We start from the raw sequence: 22,630 nt of genomic DNA on the forward strand, positions 1-22,630 counted from the left end.
TCATATTATAAAATCATTGAATTAGCAATATTTTAAACTCTCGAAATTAAAAAAGAGCATTGTAAGTATTTTAAGGCTTAGTATTTCAGCCTTTCTGTTACTATTTTAGTAACCAGGTGGATTGAAAGATTTACGGTTGTTTTTTACTTTGAAGGCTGTTTTAATGTAGATGGGCCTTATTTTAGTGCTTGGCCGTTTAAAGGTCATCAGTTTTTTATAGTTTTTGATCTCTATTAGAGCAGGAAGTGTAAGAAATTTAATCAAATGTGTATACAATTCTTTTGAAAAAATGTTTAATAGCTGTCGTAGTTTTAATCAAAAACTATACGCACGAAAAATAATCAAAAAATATACTGCTTTAAATAAAAACTGAAAAAAAAACAAGCCCAGCAGTTTACATTGCAACTTCAGCAATCGGAACCATTATTGGGAAGATTTGAACCATTTTAAACTTTAATGGGCCCCGACTGTTAAAGTAGAAAGTTATCAATTTGTCCAGTTTTTACATAATAATGTAAAAGTTTATTTTTTATTTTATAACTAGTGTGCTATGGAATGTAAAAACTGGACAAATTGGTAATTTAATAGTGTTAAGTATTCAAATATTTCAATAAACTTAATAATTTTGAGTAAAGACCAAAATAATGAAAAAATTAAAAATGCGAATTTTGTCATGAAGATCTGTATATTAGTATAACAAAATATTCTAAGCAACTTTTTCCAATAGTTTTTTTTCGATATCTCTAAAAATCTCTGCCAATCGGCAAAATATTAAGAATCGGCCCTATTTGTCAATTTGTAGCATGCAGAGTTTAAAGTTCTGATTTCGGTTAAGTATCTTAAATAAAGGTGACTTATCACCCTACATGACTTTGTAAAATTTTAAATCGATATTCCTATAAATAAGGAAAATATGAAGGTGTCTTCATCTTAAATGCGACATACTGTATATTTGTATAAAATCGAATTAAGGAAACAATCGGTATATTTAATGTTTATGTTATAGTATTTATTAAAATGTGATAATGTGTTTTAATAATTTTTTTTGTAATTTAATATTCTGTGTTAAGTATAAATTCATAATTTCTAATAAAAATAAATGTTTATAAATTCAATATATTACAAAGATAATACTTGTCAACCATTAATTTTTCAATGAGTATTTTTTACCTAATAGCTCGCAACAAATCTAGGCGAGTGTAAAATTAAGAATGATAATCAATACACGTAGAATTATAAAGAAAAAGTAAATTAAAATGGGTTTTTCTTAAAAATGAGTTTAGGCTTTGAAAATGTTAATTTTTATGAGTACTTACACACTACTTGATATGTTTGAAATAACGAATTTAATAAAATCTATGAAGGGAAGTTTATGAGAAAACTGTTAAAATCGGTTATAACAAACCGTTGTAGGGACCAACAAACGTCGTTTAAACCGACAATCTTTATAAGCGATATACACATTTGTATATAAAAGTTAAAGTATGTGTATATGTACACAAGGCGGTCACAATTCAAATGATGATTGGCCGGTCGCTTTAACCGATATATGAGTTAATAAGATCCAAAATAAATAGTACAATAAATCCTAAAAAAAGTCTATATGATTTAAAGCGGAACTTTTTAGTTTTAAGACCCGCTCCATTGTTTTGAAGGGGGTTTATATCGTAAAGTAAATCATATAACTTTTAAAAGATTTTAAAAAGGTCAAAATTCTAAAGTAACCCGAAATTTAAGTCATTTTTATTAATAAACTCCTTTATGCAAAGACCATTTTTTTGCAAATTAAAGGCTTTTAATGACGTTTAAGGTGGTTTTTGGGATCTCGAATTTTCCAAAATGTTTAATTTGTTGGTGGTATTTTAAATTTTGTAAATTTCACCTGTATCTTATAACAGTTGGTTTTATTTATTTAAGATGTCTACCCTTTGTGGGCTAAAAAAGGGGGAGAGGGTCCACCTTTTTAACACCTACAAATTCCAGCATACAAATTAAATTAAAAAATATCACGAATTAAGAACATTCATTCACCCAACTGCCTTGCTATGTGCGGTCATAGTGAAACAGTATGTAAATTTTAAATAATTTAGAATTAAAAGAAAATTGAAATTTTTTTTTGAAATTCTGTTAATAGTTTAAATAATTATTACTAACTGGTAAAACTTTCAAGCAGTTATCGATATTATTTTTGAGAAATATCGATTTATATTTTCCATTGAGACCCATGTTAAACCTTACTTTTTGTCACTTTTTGAAATTAAAATTCAATGAAATTTATTTGATAACAGTAGTTTTCTTAAATAATTTAAAATTAATTTATATATTTATATATTATCATAATTTTTTTTTGTCTAATAAGAAGTGTTACTGTACGCTCTTTTAAGAACCAATAAATAAATAAATAATTTTTTACTAAACATTTGAACTATAAACAAAAATATTCAATTTATAATTATTATATTAAATATTATTAAAGTTATAGACCGTCATGTCAGTCAATCAGTTAAGTCAAGTCAAGTCAGTCAGTCATCCTAGATCACAAATAAAAATTATTGTAATATAAAATTGTTTATACAAAAATTTCAACATTTATAATTAATAATTTTTACTAAATGTAATGATTTTTTTATTATGTTAGACAATTAAAAATTATATCCATAAAATTCGATATAAACATATTTGAATTAAAAAGTTTTTCATTTCAAATATTAATATTTGTACTATATGTATTATATAGGGAAATATGTTGTACCTTTTGGGACAATTTATCTTGGATCATTCTGCAGTTTCCTGGAAGGATATTTTTTTTATTCGTAAGCCAGCAACTGTATGAAGAAAAATTTTATATTTAAGAGGTATAACCGAAGGGTGTTCCATGGTATATATACAGTATGATATGGTATCATAGATCACAATTTTATCCCTATCCCTATATATTATAAATGTGAAAGTAAGCATTTTTGTTTGTTTGTTTGTTTGTTACGCTTCACGCTAAAACTTTCGAATGGTTTTTAATGAAACTCTAAAGCAATATAGCTGCTATAACATTTGAATAACACATGAACTATAATTTATAAAGATACATTTAAAAATTAAAAAATTTAATTTAATTTGGCACTTACCATTTTTTAAATTTTTACAGAAATCATTAATTTATGGTTCAAAATGATGATTATAGATGGAACAGGTCTATGATCATCATTTTGAGCCATAAATTAAAGAATTCTGAAAAACTTTAAAATAGTAAATGTCAAACAAATCATAGCCAACTATTCTGATATACTCAATGAGTAATGAATCATATAAACGAAGATTGTGAACCAAGGTTCGACACTCTCTGCTCTATATATGTATTTAATCACGAAGGCGTGAGTACAAAATTTTAAAACATTAAATTCTCTCTCAACAGTAAAATAAAAATCAACAATTTTTAATTTTGTTGGCTTTTATCAATTGGATAGTTAAAAAATATAACATTATTATTTTTTTTGGGCTTAGTTTCACATTACAATAATTTATTTAAGAGTTTTCAAATAAAATAATCCTACATGTAACATTCATGATTTCTAATTTTTTTTAAACTAAATTTTTATTAAATTTTAGAAAAATATCCAATCATGCAGTTAAAGGCTGCTGCATGAGCCATTTTTCAATAGTTTTGGTTTAATTCGTTAAATTTTTGTTTATAGACTAAGAATAACGAGATTAAAAGTGATCGCGTTGTTTAAAAGTAATTCCATTAGTTACGTTAAAAATTTACGCATAATTTTTTTTATGTTTTTAATAGCAGTAACCGGCCGACCTCGCTGGGAAATTAAGACTATTTCGTTATATCGTTCACTTCTCTTGTTCTCACTTATCCTCCCTTTTGTATAAAATTTCATGGCTTTTATTTTTTTAAATAATTTCTAATTTAAAAAAAAATAAAATAGAACCCTTACTTAATCATAATGTAGCTTTTACCAGGGCAATGGTTACCATGAGGAGACTTAAACCATAATGAATTGAAAAAAGTCCGTTATTCATACAAACTTTTTTCCTTTTTTTCAGTTGTTTTTAAATATTACTCGTTCCCGCGGGACCTTTGGGATTCAAATTATGTATAAACATTCTTGGGTCACAAATGTACGGAAGCTGAATTTATATACATTTATATACTTATGTTAAAAACAAAGAATTATACTTAAATTTAAAGTAGCTGTATTTTTTGCGAAAAATCATTTGGAAAAGCATTTGAAAACTTGAACATTCTAGTTTTGAAATCTTGGATCAAACACTTTTAATACCCTATATCGCTTTGTTCTGAAGGTTTAAGAAGGTTTAGATTTTACATAAAATAATTGTTCCTATTAATTGCAATTTCATGGACCTTTAATTTGCAATAACGTTATGTCAAACAATATTGTAACTGGATTAGTGTGTATCGAGCCTTAGAAACTAAAATTTTTTGTTTGTTTTTGAATGTAAAAATTTAAAAAAGACATTTACCTTTTGCATTTACAAAATAAAATTTTTATTCCATAATAATAATAAAAATGACAAAAACTAAAATATAAATTAAATAAAAATTGTTATTATTATTTTTTTAATTTTAATTTTTATTGATTTTTAGTTTGAAATATGTTTAACTACTAAACATATTTCAAATTTACATATATAAACTAAAACTGTATGGGTATAGGTATGGAATATACTCTAAATTCAAATTTATTATGTTAAAAATTTTTAACTAAGTTCGTTTCACATTTTTGATTATTAATAATAGTTTTAAAAATTTGAACATAAAATTTTTAATTAAAAAAATACTGTGCTCTATAGAAATTTAATATAATATATATACAGGTGAATTTTTAAAAAAGTTTCCACCTTTATATTTCGAAAACGTAATGGAAAATGAAAAAATAAATCACTCGAGAGTAATAGAAAAAAAAACATTAGTAGATAATGATCCGAATTTTTAGGTATGTTATAGTTACTCCAGCCGGTGAGCCGGTTTTCGTGGCCGATTGACTTCTACGAAAACGACCTATGGTTTTTGCCTTATTTTTTTCTGCTCAATCCGAAAATTAAGGTTTTCGTTTTTTAGAAATTTGGTACAGTAACTTTTTATAGGCAATTTAATTGTTTATAACACTACCAATCATGCTATACAATAATTTTATTTTTTTTTATATGTGAAAACCGATTTTATTATTCTCTGAAATTAAAACCTCGAAAGAATTTTTCAAAAATATTTATTAGAATAAAAGTTATTCCCTTAAGTAATTAATAAATGGCCCCTAATCTACTACAGTAAATGCGACCAATTCGGGTACCAACAACAAATTTCAAATGATCATATCTCCGGGAAAAATCAAGTTAGAATTGTCTAGTAAAGTGGAAAGTGTTTGTGTTTTATAGGACAATAATATGGCATATTCATATTGTTGGTATTTTATTTTTTAACAATACGTAAAAAACGTCTAAATAAATTACAGGTAATTTTTCGTAAAATTTCATGTAATTTTTCGTAAAATTTCATGATTTTTAATCTGTGTAACATTCTGAACAATATTAGGGTATTGCATGATACTTAAATTTTTGGACCTGTAGTTTGGAAATAAGACATCACAGAGTTTTTATTTTCATTAGAATGAGATATAAGCGAACATGTCTAAGAAATATTTTTCGCGGTGTTCTCCCGAATTGTTCAAAATTTTGGGGGTTAATTTAAGGGAAAAGTATTATCCATTTTCATAGCTAAAAAAATTGCCTAGTATGATTAGTAGCGTTATAAACAATTAAATTGCCTAAAAGAAAATACTGCACCATATTTCGAAGAAAACGACCTTGATTTTCGAATTTAACAGAAGAAAGTACGCCGAGAATCATAGGTCGTTTTCGTGGAAGTCAATCAGCCACGAAAATTGACTCAGCGGCTGGAGTAAGTTAACGAAACATATTATTATCAGGTTATGTTATTTAGTGTATTTTTAATTAATAATTATTCTCTTAATTCATGGGTAAGATACCCAAATTTTGTTTTATATACTAATATGTTTCGTTAACTATAACATACTAAAAATTAGGATCGTTATCTACTAATTTATTTTTCTATTTCTGCCGAGTGCTGGTCCTTCACATAGGTGTCAATTTTGGTTTTTAAAATGGAACTATACCTTCATATTTTTGTAACAGATTCTTCTCCTTTAACGCTTTTTCTATTAAATTATTATATTAAGAATTTGGTGGTAGAAAATTTTGTTGATGGAAACCTAAAAATTTATGCTGCGGAAAAATAATTTTCAAACAAAAGTTTTCTTTCTTGCTACAAAGAACAAGCATCTGCTACAAAAACTATTGTTCTATTTAAATTATTAAAACAAAAGTTGATTCCAGTTTAACCATGAAGACGCCCGCCCCCATATAAAAAACAGTTTACTGTATTTTAATTCCTTTTAAAAATGTGCCGTTTACGTTTCGTTTGATTTTTTATTCCATTTTCAAAATTTAAAGGTGGAAACTTTTAAAAAATCACCTGTACTTTTATATTACATATATAAATAAAAAGTAAGTTTAATAATACATAAGAATATAGTTAATTTAGGTCACACATCTCAAGTGTAAAAGGGACTTTGACATTATTTTCTGCTTTAGCGCCATGTTATACATATTCTCTTGTCTAATAATAAATATAATATGTGTTTAGTACTCAACATGTATTGTTGTACACAAGTACTCAATATAAAAATGCATGCATATAATATATATGTATATTCAAAATAATAATAATAAAAAAAAATTTAGTTATAAAATATATATAACAAATAAAAATCAATAAAAATTTATATTTTCAAATAAAAATGCTCATAAAATTTGTTAAATATATATATTGTGGGAATCAAATCAACAAAACACTGTTTTCGCATAATATTTGATTGATTTGATCACAAAATAATAGTTTTTGTGTGTTTTTATTTAATTATATAGGCGTCAAAATTATTTTTTGTTTGTTTTGTTTTTATAATTTGTAATATGCATACAAAACTAGAAGTTACGAACGCTTCTCATATAAAGATATTTATAAGATATTTTTGTGTACTTAAGTAAAAATAAATTTTGAATCTGAATAATTAAATGAACAGTCCAACGATTTGAATGATTACGTCTGGTATGGTTCAGATATTAATCAACTCTCAATTATTACAAGTAGAGTCTTAAAACTTTCAATGAGTGGTACAATTGAAATTTACAAAAATAAATTATCCCCCCCCCCACACAAATTTTTCGGGTACGGAAGCCTAAACTCGCACTTGAAACATATATAAGAACACTCCATTGAATTACCTTTTTTCCACCAATTTTTAGTTTTTTCGGGTACTAAACCCTAAACTCGGTCTTGAAACATAGCTAAGAACACCCTCCATTAAATTACCTTTCAAACGAAACCAAAAATTAAAATCGGTTCATCTGTTTAGGCGCTACGGTGCCACAGACAGACACACACACATAGCGGTCAAACTTATAACACCCCTTATTTTTAGTTCGGGAGTTAAAAATTAATTTTCGACAACTTTCCAACATGTGTTTGTCCTACTCCTGAAATACCATACGGCACATTGGCAGTTTTTCTGTGCATTGGCAATGATTGGCACAAATTCATTATTCATATCACTTTTTATAAAAAAAATATTGTAAGGTGTAGTAAAATCGTCCACATTCGAACACACAGTAAAATGGACTTCAAAAACCTTTTTTCACTTTTATTATATGACTTAGCCGCACCAGCAATTAACCGTATAATTATTTAATCTTCGTTTCTAACAAATGTGCACTGAAAAGCGTATTTTTTAATAGTAAAATATTTTATCCAATTCAAATTGGTCACGTTTATTTAGTCTGGATTAGCTCAGTCTTGTTTGTGGGTATACTATTCCATGAAAAATTTCAACCTTTTAAGGTATTTAATCTGAATTTATTTGAGTTCTGGTAACCTTTTGTTATACCTCCAGTAAAACATATAAATAGATTTAATATGTTTCAAAAGTAACGATAGTAATTTTTAGAGAAAACATTAGCAACTGAGGAACTGAAACATGGAACTAATGACAAAGGAACTGAAATTATCGTGAAAAATCCTTAATTCATCGATTTAAGAATTCTAATAGGAGCGGTCGATTAATTCTCAAATATTTCAAAAGTTCATTTTTTTTAGCTTAGAATTTTTTAAGCAAATACTTTTTGAAGAGTTGGTAGTGCACTGACTTTGATCCGTCTTGAATCTTAGATTCATGCAATTAATTGGAATTTTAACATGTTAGGAATAACAATTAATGAACGTATACATTTTCGATAATGTTTCTCTACCTTCTATAAAACCTACCAAAGAAACTGCTACTTTTATAAATTAAATATTCTTATATTACGTTAAAATTCAAATACAGTAGTCTTGTACATATCTTAATTTAAAAAAAAATTATATAATTATAATTTATTAATTTACGAAAATTTTAAAGACTATTAGTTATTATTTTTAGTAATTAAATAATGATTTAAATCCGATTACTAGTGAAGATAGACGCCATCTACATTTAAATTATCAATCTATAGGTTTGCTACTTGGTTCGGTATCATGTATCTATGTATCTTTGTATCCCGATGTGTCTATGTGACGGAATCTTTGAACATGATTTTCACCCACTTACTTCATAACGTGGGATTGAATGGAAACATCGTGCACTTATCATAATAATACAAAAAATTTAATAAATTTACTTGATGGTGGAAGGGCAGATAACATTTCATAATATTAATGAATAAGAGTTTTAAAAAAATTTAAAAACACACTTTTTTAGCTAGCTGAACTAAAAAGTAGAAAATAAATAATAAATTAAAAAAAAATAAAATAAGTGATTAAGAATATATCAAAAAATTCATTTTATTTTAAAAAAGCGTGGCGAGTTTTTTAGATATTTTATAACGACCTTAATTTTATCACTATCTGTCAATAACATATTTATTAAAATCTAGCATCTCACGCTTTTTTTCGAAAAAATGATTTTTTCCTTGATCACTCTATATTTTTTGAACTTATAGAAATTATTTTCTCCTTTTTTGTTAGCTAGTTACAAAAATCCATTTTTTTAGTTTTTTTAACCATTATTTTTTTCCTTAAAAACTGCTATTTTTCTCTAATTTTATCGCGTCGTAAAACCGAACTGACTAATATTTTTCAATACTGAGATATTTTGCGCTTTACATACTGTACTAAGCATACAAATATAAAGTATGATTTATGAATACCTAAATATTTCTTTTATGAATAAAGGTATTACACCGTTTTTTATATTTGTAATATTATTTTTATTTTTGTATTATAAAGTGTTTATTATATGTGAAACAATTTAACATTAAAATAAACAGTTATATCTTTTAAAAAAAGTGATACTCAAAATAAATTAGTGTTCCTAAATATGTGGTATTTTTTAGTTTTTATGATGTTACAATGGATATCGTTAAAAATGAAACAGTGTGACATAGTTAAAGTATCACATCGTGTAGATAGGTATATCTAATAGTTCTTAAGCGTTATTTAGTTTATAGCTGGGCAGGCTTTGACTTTGATTAACTCTTTATGACTTTTAACAAGAAAGGTATGTTCTGAAGTTAAAAATGAATGTCTACTTGTTTAGAATCTAAACAGAAAATGGTTTACTGTTGTCAAAAGAATTACAAGAGGAATTTTAATTTACAATACACATGCCAATGATAAGGTTTGGGGCTGGGGACAATTTTATTTGGTTATTCTTTCCTCTTTGAATTTCTTCCAGAGTTACTTTGAATTGAAAAAGTAAAAAGTTATTGTTTTTTTGTAAGTGATTTTAATAATGAAAAAGACTATTACTTTTCAGTCTATAAAAAGAATTAAATTTATATTTCATTATTATATTTTTTCCCAGATAAAAGATTAATTTAAAAATAATAATTGGTAGGATCCTCTGTATTTACACTGAGTGAGTCTCACCTCAAAACATGCCTCTCTTGCTTATTGTCATTGGAGGATACGAAAACTACCTGGGGAGCTCACTGAGTAAAAAGAGTAACCTGTGCCCACAAGTGTTTAAATATGGGTAGTACTTCGTGCATAATAAATTCATTATTTAAGTATTATTTAACTACGTCTCTACATCTAAAGCAAATCTAGAAATATATGAAACGAATATAATAAAAATGCTTTGTGTCGACTAAAGCAGCATTTTCTAGTTTCTATTTTAGTTCCGGGTGAATTAATCATGAGCTTAGACACAATAGTCGAGTGGAATTTCGATGCCATTGTGTTGAAAGTGTACCTACTATTGTATATAAAAGTGCATGGCGTACAGTATTTGGTCCGTGCAAATTGCGTATTATTTTGGTTCAAGCAAAATTTCTTTACATATTTTGCTTGAAAGTTAACTCTTTACACGAAAAAAAATTGTAAAATACAATATTTACGATTTTTGACATCCGAAAACTGTTTAAGACGATATTTCTCCATTTTTTAATTAAAAAGAAAATCATTAATTCTTTTTCCAAGCTTCGAAAACTGTTATCTCTAAAACGGTTTAAAAATAATTAGTCTAAAAAATACTGGACCACATTTTCGTATGGAAACTTGAATTTTCATATACAGTAGTACATTTCGAACACGAAGGCAATAAACAAATTTCCATTGGAAGCTAAGCTTTTATCAGTAATACCAATGAAATATTAGGTGTATATGTATTAATTTTGCGACACTGCAATACTTCGAAGAACTAAGATTTAAAAGATTTTTAGGTACAAATTATTTTATTTTAAGTTAAGAAAAGATATATGATATAGAATTCCCCCAAATGAATGAATCTAATTTTAAGTGTGTAAGAATAAAATATGGGCTTTGATGACCAACTATAAAAGGACCCTATGTTGAAAACTTTTCCATATTTTCAAATTTTTTTCAAGCAGTGCCTATAGAATAGACAAATCGATTTAAATATTATTATGTTATATGAGCAGTACATTATTCGCATTTATTTTACGTAACGTTCACACCTGATTTTTTCGTCAACTATAATGAAATACATTTTTGGAATATTAATTGAACGTTCCCTTCTTACAAATTTGTGTAAGATTCAAGTGGAATTCACACATATGTATACAGAAGTAAAAAATTTGTTATGATTCATATATTTGAAGAACGGTAAAAATTCAATCACCAGCAAAATAAATAACGTATATAATTTCTTTGTAATATACAGAGTGATTCTTTTTTTTTTTAATTTCCAATTTTATATTTCGAAAACGGGATGCAATACGTATTAACTCACTTTTAGTAGGAGTGAAAATACAGTGTTTGTTTTTTTTTTTATTCAAGTTCTTGGTTAAACTGGGACCAATTTTGTATTTTAAATGGTACTACATCTTTGTCGCAAAAAGCAACTTTTGTTTAAAAATTGTTTTTCCTAGGCTCCAATTGTTAGCACCTAGACTCGAATTATTTTTACTCAGGTATTTTCATATGAAAATTCACAAAATAATAATTATTCTCGAAAAACAAGCAACTTTTATCCATAAATTATTTTTTCTGTATTATTTTTTTAGCGTTTACTTCTAAAAAATCGTAAAATCAAGTACTGAAAATTCTGGTCTTGGAATTTTTTTGTGGCAAAGAACAATAATCTATTCTTAAAAATATGTAGTTTCATGAAGAAAGAAGACTCGATGATTTTCTGATCCAAACGTTTTCGAATTTATTATGATCAAAACAAGCTAAGTGGTCGGGCGAAAAAAATGCTTAATAACCTATATTTATTTGATTGGGAGGTTGCGGGTTCAAATCCAGGCAGTAGCAATCTGATCAATTATAATTAAGGGGGTGGTAAATTGATCACACTGTCGTCGCTGGGATAAAAACCCCGTTTAAGTAACCGATAAGTAACCGACTCCACCCACATCATAAATTTAATTGTAAATAAACATTCAATGTAGTTTAAATAAATAAAGGTTAAACATAATGATGTGTGTGGCCTCTGTTATAAACGAATATGTCTGAGGAATGAAAGTAACTGCTCCCATTATTAAAATAAAAAATTTTAACCCTGTGTATACCAATAAAGAAGACTCTGTATAAAAAACTTATTCTGTACTAGCTATTACCCGCCCGCTTTGCTGGGCAACATCCCCACTTGCACCCCTCCCTCCACATTTCCTTGCGTTGGATAACAGTTTTGTAATGTACACGTCATGCTCTTTTATTTGATACCCCACTTAGGTATATTTGTAAATATTCGATATTTCCTTCCCACTTTCTCGCTACACCTTTCTACCCTCCGAAGGTTAAAAAAATTTCTAAATGTAATTTAAAACATTCTGACCAAATTTTGAACTATTAAAAGCCATAATTGAAAAATATGAATTTTTTATTCATGAACACCCCCGCAACCCCCCTTGTGGGTGGAATTTCGTAAAATCCGTTCTTAGCTGACCTCTACTTGGCAAAAGGAATATTCCTCCCAAATTTCAAGTCTCTAGGTCTTATAGTTCCAGAGATATCGTGATGAGTGACTATCTATCTATCTATCTATCTATCTATATCTATAGAAAGTCTCCTATATATATATAGATTTTCATTCCCCTACAAATACGTGTTTTCGAATTTTTTTCATTTTTCATTCTATTTTTGAAATATAAGGACGAAACTTTTTTTTAAATCAGCCCATATATTGTAACTAACTTCAAGATACGTATATTCGTGTTTTAAAAGACTGTAGAGACCTTGTGTCCAGAAAATTATCACAGCGAAGATGCGTTTTTCTGGATGCCGCGAGACGAGCTGAGATGCTATAGTAGCATGTTTCTTGTATCATATCGACTTTTCAAACTTTTATATCTTGTCATAAATCAATTAATTTTTGATAAAATGATCAAATCAGACAATTTTTCCATGTATCAAAAATTCAAAAGACTATAATTACTTAAAATTTGATATACTTTAGTTTTGTTAGTAGCAGAAAGGAATATTTTTGAGACATCTATGAAAATTGTTATTGAAATATTGGACGTTAAGAAAAGAAATGTATAAACTATATATAACAACCAATGCTTAATTAAGCGATTCGTTGCATGTTAGTCTTTGAACAATAATCGAATAGTCGTCTGAAGCAAAATTTAATTACAATTATAAAATTAAAATGTGAAAATTGCTTAAGTTTTACTTAAATATCATTAAAATGTTGCATGTCAAAGTAAGTTAAAGTCACCTCCGTTAGTAAAACATATTTTATAGAAATTTATTTTAACAATCAATGGCAAAACTTAGAATTTACAAAACAATTAAAATATTTTTAACTATGTATTAAAAATTGTTACTTACCATAGTGATTTCAGTTGGAAAACGATATAATTTCTTCACTTCGAAAATAGTGTTAGTTAATTCTCGATTCACTAAAATTTTTTAATTCACAAGTTTTTTTTTAGCGAAAAAGTATATAATACGGTATATAACGCCTACCTCTAAATGCGTCTATGCATTAGCCTATTAACTAACTGATTAAGTAACTATTTATTATAGTATTATAAAATTTATAAAAACAGATAACGGACAAGGTTGCTCTGGCTACCTTCTTTGGATGAAGAAGATGTACACATATATATTTGTATATATAGACACCGTATGATGACCCTTAATAGTGTACCTATAGCGATGTAATAATTCCTTCTTCTTCCACTTCTTGTATGAAGAATATAACGCGTATTATAATTAGAATTACATTCAATAAAAATGATGAAGGCATACGTAGAAGAAGGAGTACCAGAGTTCAGCTGATGGTGAACAGATAGATATTATAAGTTAATGTTAATGTACGCGTTTTATTGTTTTTTTTTTTGTACTTTTGTACGAATTAACTATACCAACAACTCACAAGTATTCTTCTTCTTTTCACATACAGTACTTATATTTATATATTATTTTTTGTAAGGTGCTTTATAAATATACTTAAAAAAAAAATTTAATTTTTACCTCCATATAGTCAACCCTAGTAGCTCAGGTAGTTAAGTAACCAAACCCGCCCGCGGTATGCCTAGGATAGCGGGTTAGATTCCTGCCGTCATAACAAAAATTAATTTAATTAATAGTTGTGATGGGCTGGTGTAGTGCATGGTATATGCATGTAGGAGGTGCACTCAGCCTCTGAAAATAATTAAGGAGCTGATAAATGAAATTATCAGCGGAAAAGGTAGTAAAGCACATAGGTACATATATGGTATCACAATGGGCTTTATAGCCTAAGTGTGTCCTTCGTGGACAGCCAATATAACCTAACCTAACCTAACCTACCTCCATATACGTAGGTGATATATTGTGTGCGTAGTCATGGTAGGGACAATAAAATCGATGCCAACGCATCAAGTGAAAAATTTTGGCGATAAAGGAGGCTCTTATGACTAATTTGCAATTCTTTACATGTTAATGTTATAGAAAATGTCAAATTAAAATTATTGAAAAACACTTAATTAAACTTAATGCATTAAAAATTGTGAAAATATGAAATCAAATTGAACAAATATTATTTTTCAAATGTAAATTATCATAATTATTTATTTAAATTTGTTAGACAATAATATTACATTTTCAATGTAAGTCATAAAAGCAAATCCATGCCATTATATATGCATCCATACAATTCTATAATTAAAGTAGTGTATAGTTAACATGGAAACACCTCCAATAAAACTCATGCACGGTGCGAATACAGGTGGATTTTAATCCATAATAACTAATTGTTCGTTTTGTAGTTATTAGTCAAAACATAACTTAAACAAAAGAGTTTGATGGGGGACATTATATTCTGACATCAGATTGGACTTAGTTCTTCGGGTTTCCTTACTAGTCAATTTAAATCCCAAACTGTAAAAAATAGAATAACACTTTTAATTACAAAATTGATTCTCGTTAAAAAAATTTTTCATCTAAAACCTTTTTTCAAAAATCGTTAGCTTCCTTATCGTATTTGTGATGGGTTGAGTGAAAATTTTGAGACGTTTTTATAGCTTTACCTGTATCCAGTTATACGTTGATGAATGTCTCAATTAACCTGGAATTATGCAGATTTAGAACCGATGCCAATTTAGAATAGTCGGTATCATCCTGCTGACATCATAAGGAGCCATTAATTACCAACATGTAAGAATACTTACGATTTCTCGAATACACTTCCCTCTTCTTGAGTAAGATTCGATTTCGTTATATTCGATGTCTTTCATTATAAAATGAAGAAAACCATTCGGCACCCGAATTAAAACTAAATTTATAATATTAAATTTCGACTTATTATTAAAATTTTGACAAAATATTCATATAAATATATATTCATTTTATAATGAAAGACATCGAATATAACGAAATCGAATCTTACTCAAGAAGTTAGAAATTATATATATATGTATCTTTCGGTTTTTGTCTTTAGATGAAGAGAAAACAATTTTCTAGATTATTTAAAACATTTTACTTTAAAACAGGGGCAAGGCTATTGCAAATTTTAAAAAGGACAAACTTTTGATCCTTACTACATATTTTATTCCATTTTTTTGTGTACTTTGTTTTCAAATGTTCGTACCTCTTTGTGTTTCATTATAATAAAAAATTATTGTTTATGCTTCCTTTAGGAAAGGAAAATTAAAAAAACCCTGACTAAACAAAACACATTATAAAATTATAAAATTTTCCAAAATAATTAGATTAGTAATTTAAAAATTATATATGTATATAGAGGTTATGGTTGTGCCTGCACCATATATTTATATGCTTATATACTATCGCAATAATCTGTATATGTTTTTGTTGTTGTTGTTATTATATATGAGGTTCCGTTGTTTATTTTAATAATTTTTTATATGAATGTTTGTTGATTTTATTAATATTAATAAAAATAATATTATTTTATTTTTAGTTTGATATTAATTGGCATAACTAAAAAAAAAATTATAAAATAAATTATTTTTATACTTGGGTATGTTATAAACAAGTGAGGATAATTAACTTTGTTCCTTACCAATTATAGTAAGAATCCATTATAGTGAGGACAATTAACTATGTTCCTTACCAATTATAGAAAAATCTATTATGCGCCTGTTTACTCTTTTTCGCAAAATATTATAATCCAAAACTTGAAATACATTTCAGCGAGAACTTTTAACGTTTTCCAGAGTTTATTTTAGGATGACTGAATTTCGGCTATTGACTGGCAAATATAATTTATATTGCTTAAAAAGGGCATGAAATGATAATGCATATTAGTAAACGCAGTAAATACAACGCTCTCAGATGCCAGACATACTAATTATCTAATTTTAAACACGAAATCAACTTTTTCGTGACGTCTATCTCTTATACTGTAATGAATAATAATTTATTGAATTTGTAATATTGGCGTGAAAAAAGGAAGCGTAAAATTTAGATTGCTGATCATATTTTAAGGATTTGCACCCCCCCCCTACATTTTTGCGGCTTTGGGTGGCTGCCCGGATTACTTCCTCCTGGATCGGGGAATGCTGAATTCGAAGCAGTCGAATTTCAAGAGACAGAAACAAATTTTTTTTTTGTTATCTGTATCTCATGAATATGGTGAGTAATTAAATATATGATAAAAGCGAATTTTCAAAAACTTATTTTTTCGATTACTCAGGTACCATTAAATTCGAATCTTAGCATCGAAAAAAATTTGCTAGAAATCGCATTGTGCGATACTTTTGGTTGCTGGACAAAACGCAGAGTGTATAATTTTATTAGATTAGATTTATTAATATATAAAATGACCATTAAAAAAAATAGTGCCATTTAAATGAAAAGTGTAATGCAATTTTAAATAGCTACATATCCGAAAAAAACTAATAGGGTTCATTTACAGAGCTTGTACTTTTTAGTTTTTGTATCAGTTCAAAAGCGTTTTCAAACTATCTTTAGTTTATCACTTTATGTTGTGCTACGAATAGTTCTTCCATAATGTTGTATAAACTTTGAAAGATTACAGGAAGTAATTATTTTTCATGAAATCCAATAAAAGAACTCGAAAGTTTCAGTTTATTTTTCTTGATAGTTTTGAATGTAAAATGTTTTTATCTCCTGAAATAATGCTTAGTTAAAAATATTTCTGACATCGTGAAAGAAAAGTTGAAAATGTCATCTTTCAAGACCTAATATAAGGTTTTGTAAAACTTCATTACGTTTGTAATTTAAAAAAATGCTACAATTGTTTATTTTTAAACGGAAATATTATCGAATGCAGACTTGATGGTTGATGTTAAGAAAAACTTTTTTGTTCAGGGTGTTACACATCTAAAGAAAACTATAAGATTTTCTTAAAATGAATAATAGATTTTAAAGTGTCAATTTTACTTTCATAGTTCAAGGCACGGTTATAAAAGTCTATCCATACGAACAGATAATCCCAAATAGCCATTTTGTAACAAAAGTTCTAAATCTAAAATTTCTACATTAATTGGTTTTTAAGCTATGCGAGATAAATGCATGAACGTCACGCCGAAACAAGGCATAATAAATTCAGATATAGTCAAAGTTGATATTTTTCTTTGAAATCACCATATTCAATTTTTTCGCGATCACAACACTGCGTAGAATGAAGTAAAAATGATAAATTTTGTGGAAGTATCTAATAATTTATTTTATATGCAATAGGTTAGTTTTTATTATCTCTAGTGTTGTTACTAGTTTTATTCACAACATATAAAATAGATTAATTATTCTTGATATTCTTGATTTTATTCTGGATATAAAATATTTTATATGCATACATAACTTCCATATACTTAGTGTATTATTGCCTATGAATTGTCGGATTATTTATTTAAGCCATGCATCTACATCGAACCTAGAAGAGGGAGAGCTCAAAGGATTTCAATCTTTTTCTTTACTTATTGAAGTTTTTTGCTAAACTAGTTTCTTCCTTATACAAGGTTATCACGCTGTACGACACGGAAGATTATGGCTAAACGGTTTTATTTTAACAAAATTTTCATTCAGTAATAGACAAAGGGTTATTGTATGTACATTTTAAACTTATTTTCGTTATATACAGGATGACCGGAAACACGGAATGTATCAAAGTTGTATTTTTTAAATGAAACAACCTATTTATTATTTAATTTCCAGATTCTACGATCAAAATAAGGTGTTTTTCATTAGGTTTACCTTACTTTAACTTCACGATTTTAGAAATATTCTGTATTTTCAAATTTAACTTGGAGTCTACTAATCAATTGATTGTCGCAATAGGAGTCTACAAGTTAAGTTTGGTTTGAAAAACTGATACAAGCTTTGAGAAATAATTTCAGAAAATACAGAATATTTCTTAAATCTTGAAGTTATAGTTTCAGTTCATTTTTCGATCGATTGAGTTTATTGTAGCAACAGTGAATAAATGCATTACGTATTCAGGTTGTCCCAAAATGATGTCTACAGAATTACAAGTTTTAAACGATAATAACTTGTTTAACTAACTATACAACACAGGTCAATAGCAAATGTAAATTGTAACTACTAACGATCAAATACCATCATCTTTCCTATAGGTATATAGCTAACTGTATACGTTTTCATGAAAAACCAATACACATGCCTTTTTTTTTAATTCTTTTATTTTGTTTTTTAAGATTGTAAAATCTAAACTTATCAAATAACAAGTGAAAACAAACAATTGACTGAGTTAATTGTTGAAATACCATGCATAGTCAGTGTTGATTTCTTTATCACATAACACATACAAACATGTGACACATACATAACTGATAATCAAGAATAGTACATATTATAAAATTTCCGCCTAATTGGCGCCCTCACGGGTAAACAGTGATGTTTACGAAAAAATGTTTCAAACAAAAAATGTTTAATTTTTGATAAGGAACATTTTTTACATTTAAACTTTTGTTCTATCTCTAACGGTTTACAAGATTGAACTATGATGCTCATTTTACATTTACTTGACCTCACTTTTTACGTCCTGAGTACGCTGTAAAAATTTCAGCTCGATATATTTTTTCGTTTTTGAGTTATCGTGTCCACAGACGGACGGACGGACGGACAACCGGAAATGGACTAATTAGGTGATTTTATGAACACCTATGACAAAATTTTTTTCCTAGCATCATTATTTTTAAGCGTTACAAACTTGGGACTAAACTTAATATACTATGTATATTTCAAATATACATGGTATAAAAATGTTTGTGATACATTTATGATGATGATCCAAAATAATTATAATCCAAATAATTATAAATACAGATTTTACGGAGGTATGTAAGGAAAAAAAAATTGATGTCAAAGGAAGGAAGCTATTAAATGTTTTGTAATTAATTAATTGCTTTTAATAATATTTTATAATAACAATAATAATAGTAACCATAACAATCATAATAATTACCTAGCCTGGTATGTTATTCTTTAAATACAATAAATAAAAATCTTTTTGTTTTTGTTGTACGAGTGTTATAATAAATTAAACGTGTGGATTCAGCGTTACATATTTTTTATTTTTCATTCATTACTTTAGTTTTTTATGAATGAAATTATTATATACAATTATTGTTTTGACATTGTAAATTCATTCAGGAACTATTGTAATTGTATTATTTTTTTATATACCAAAACATCAAAACGCGTAAAATTTTTTTCATTAACAAAAATTTTACACCTGAATAACTATTGCTAATCAAATGCGTACGTAGGCTAAACCGTAAAAAGGTTGATAAAATTTTTTTGTAAAAATAAGAATGGACTACAAATGAGGTTTTACAAAAAAAGTAAAAACAAATTTTGTAGTACAGTATCCAATCAATAATATCTTTATAAGTATATATTATATAATAAGCATAGTTTAAATTTTTGTACATTATTTGAAGTCGGTTCTATTTTTTGCATAAAAATTTTTTTTAAATGCTTTTTAGTTAGTTCAGGTCTACCTTTGTTCGTAATAAACTTACGTACGTAATTAAAAAGGGCTGAATCGATTTTGATGAAACCATTATGGAACTATCTGGAAAAAAATACCATTTCAATTAGGAATTACATATGTGGACAAAGGTTCAACAGAATCGGTTTAAAAATTAAAATTTTAATGGATAAACAATCATTCATTCACTATTTTTCTACCCTTACGAAATTTGTTTTCATATATTTATATAATACCAATTTTGACCTGTCTAATAAAAAGAGAATTGTCAGTTTTAGTTATGATATAAAAATTATTTCATATACACAACCTATGCAACTCCATGAATAGTTCCTCTGGATTGAGACAACAGATGATTTGTTTCATAAATCTTTATTTTATACTTAATAGTCTAAGATACGGTATAAGATCGATCTTCACCTATAACCAGATGAAACATATTTTTTATGCAATTTTATTGATTTTGATAAACACAAGTGTTAATCGGTATTTTTAATTTAATTCCTTTGTAATCAATTTTATTTTCATAACGGTTTTTTCCAGGAATTTTCATAACGGGTTTTCCTTCTGAAACTAATTTCGATTGGTTAACAGAAAACCATACTGATCTGTTAACCAATTGAAATTGCTATCAGAAGGTAGATAATTTTATTATTAAAATAATCGTATGGACTTGCCTTGCAAAAACCGTAATAAATAAAATTAATTAAAAACTCACTTTTTCACTTTCAGTCACTTTTTGATAGACAAGGTATCATAGATGTGTCTATCAATCAAGAAAATTTCATAAAAAAGTTGTCTCAGATGAGTGACGGTCGATATTATACCGTCTCCTATACTATAAAATTGACTGATTGTTGCTCATTTAACTCATTTAACTCACTTTTGCAAGCTCTAAAAATTTTAGCTTGCTATCTCTTTTCGTTTTTGACTAATCATATTTACAGACGAAAAACGTTTTTTTCGGTTTTTCAGGATTTTAAGCGGTTGAATGAAAAATAAACCAAACACATAGATAAACCATTTTAAAATAGACATTTCAATGGTTAAAATAGGTCCAGCAGAATATGAAAATCGAAAAAAAAACATCGAATCGCAAAACAAATTTAATTTTCGTGTACTTTTGGTAAAAATGTTTCTTTTTTACCACAGAATAAGCATGAATTTTTATGAAACCGAAAAACAATTTTTGTTTTTTGGTTTCAGAAAAATTCATGCTTGCTTGTTCTGTGGTAAAAAAGAAACATTTTTACCTAGGTACACGAAAATTAAATTTGTTTTGATTGAAAAAAAAAATAAGAACAAAAAAAAAACAGTTTTCCGCGATTTTCTCATGGAATTTCCTAAAATGAACTCCCATTTCATATTTTCCAAGAGTCTCGTGTTTAATTGTTTTTTAATATATTACACCCCAAACTCACATTTCTACCTGGTCGTTATCTGTTAAAAATTTTTTAAATTAGGACGAAAAAATATCTTAATTACACTACACTATATGTAAATCGGATGAATATGTGTTAAAACTTGTTCATTAAAAAATATTATATATATTTTTACTAGCTGTGAACTATCCGCTGCGCTAGGCAACTTCAATTTTAAATACAATTATTATTGTGTTATAACCTTCTTTCTCGTCATATGCCGTCTTTTACACTTCTTTTGTTCACTATTTCGTTTTACTTCTAAAATTATCAGTGTTTTTTTCTTCTTTTTTTTTCTAATTTATTTATTTAAAGTCGCTTTTTAACAGCGAGGTCATTAACGACTACTATTTACAAAAAAAAATTAATTTGCTAAATATCAGTGTTTCCCACTATATTATGCATGTATTAAACATAATAACCTTCCTCTTGAAGATCTATTAGAAAAAACCGCATCAAAATCCGTTGCGTAGTTTTAAAGATCTCAGCATACATAGGGGCAGACAGCGGGAAGTGACTTGGTTTTATGCTATGTATTGATATATTGGATATATATTGTATTTAGAATGACTTCCTTAGCAATCCGTTCTTTGTCACTCAAACTAAATGTGAATGCAAAATTTCAGTTGTAAGAGTTAGCCTTAACATATATACTATAGAGCATAGGAGTGTAAAAATATTTAATAGTTAAGTTTGTGGACTAAATGATTTACAAATATTCTTATTGAAAAGAAAAATATTATTCAACTCTGCATCCAACCTATTTCAAATGAAGTATTATTGAAAAATCTTCGCCTTCCATGTTCATTCTTGGTTATTGATTTATTTCCCCAAATAATTTTTTACAAAAATAAAAACCACAATTTAATCAAATCTTTTTGAAGACAATCAGTTGTGCGGTAAAATACAAACAAGAAACTTTTTTTTATTGCAAAATACTCAAATCTATATTAAAATTAAATTACACAATGCCCTAGAGTACAGTACAATCGTGACTGTGATTGAAATTTTTTTATAATAATAACTATAAAAAAAAATTCATCTCAAATAAATTGATTTTTTTTTGTTCAATGTTTTATAATGTAAATAAAAATAAGTAAATAAGTACATCATATGGCATGTATGATTTTAAATAACTTACTTTTTTCACAAAGAAATCAAAGAATTAAATCAGCAAAATTTAATTTTTTTTTTAATATTAGTAATGTACAAAATTGTAGTGTAAAATTCGCCACGCATCAA

General features: G+C 27.0%; 1 protein-coding gene across 1 annotated transcript in view; it reads left to right on the forward strand.

The window, feature by feature from the left end:
• LOC123306116 (protein hunchback) overlaps window positions 1-22,630 on the forward strand; it is a 111,396-nt gene that overhangs the window by 3,150 nt on the left and 85,616 nt on the right. The window lies entirely within an intron of this gene.

This window comes from Chrysoperla carnea, chromosome 1 (assembly GCF_905475395.1).
Source record: "Chrysoperla carnea chromosome 1, inChrCarn1.1, whole genome shotgun sequence".
Classification (NCBI taxonomy): Eukaryota; Metazoa; Arthropoda; class Insecta; order Neuroptera; family Chrysopidae; genus Chrysoperla; species Chrysoperla carnea.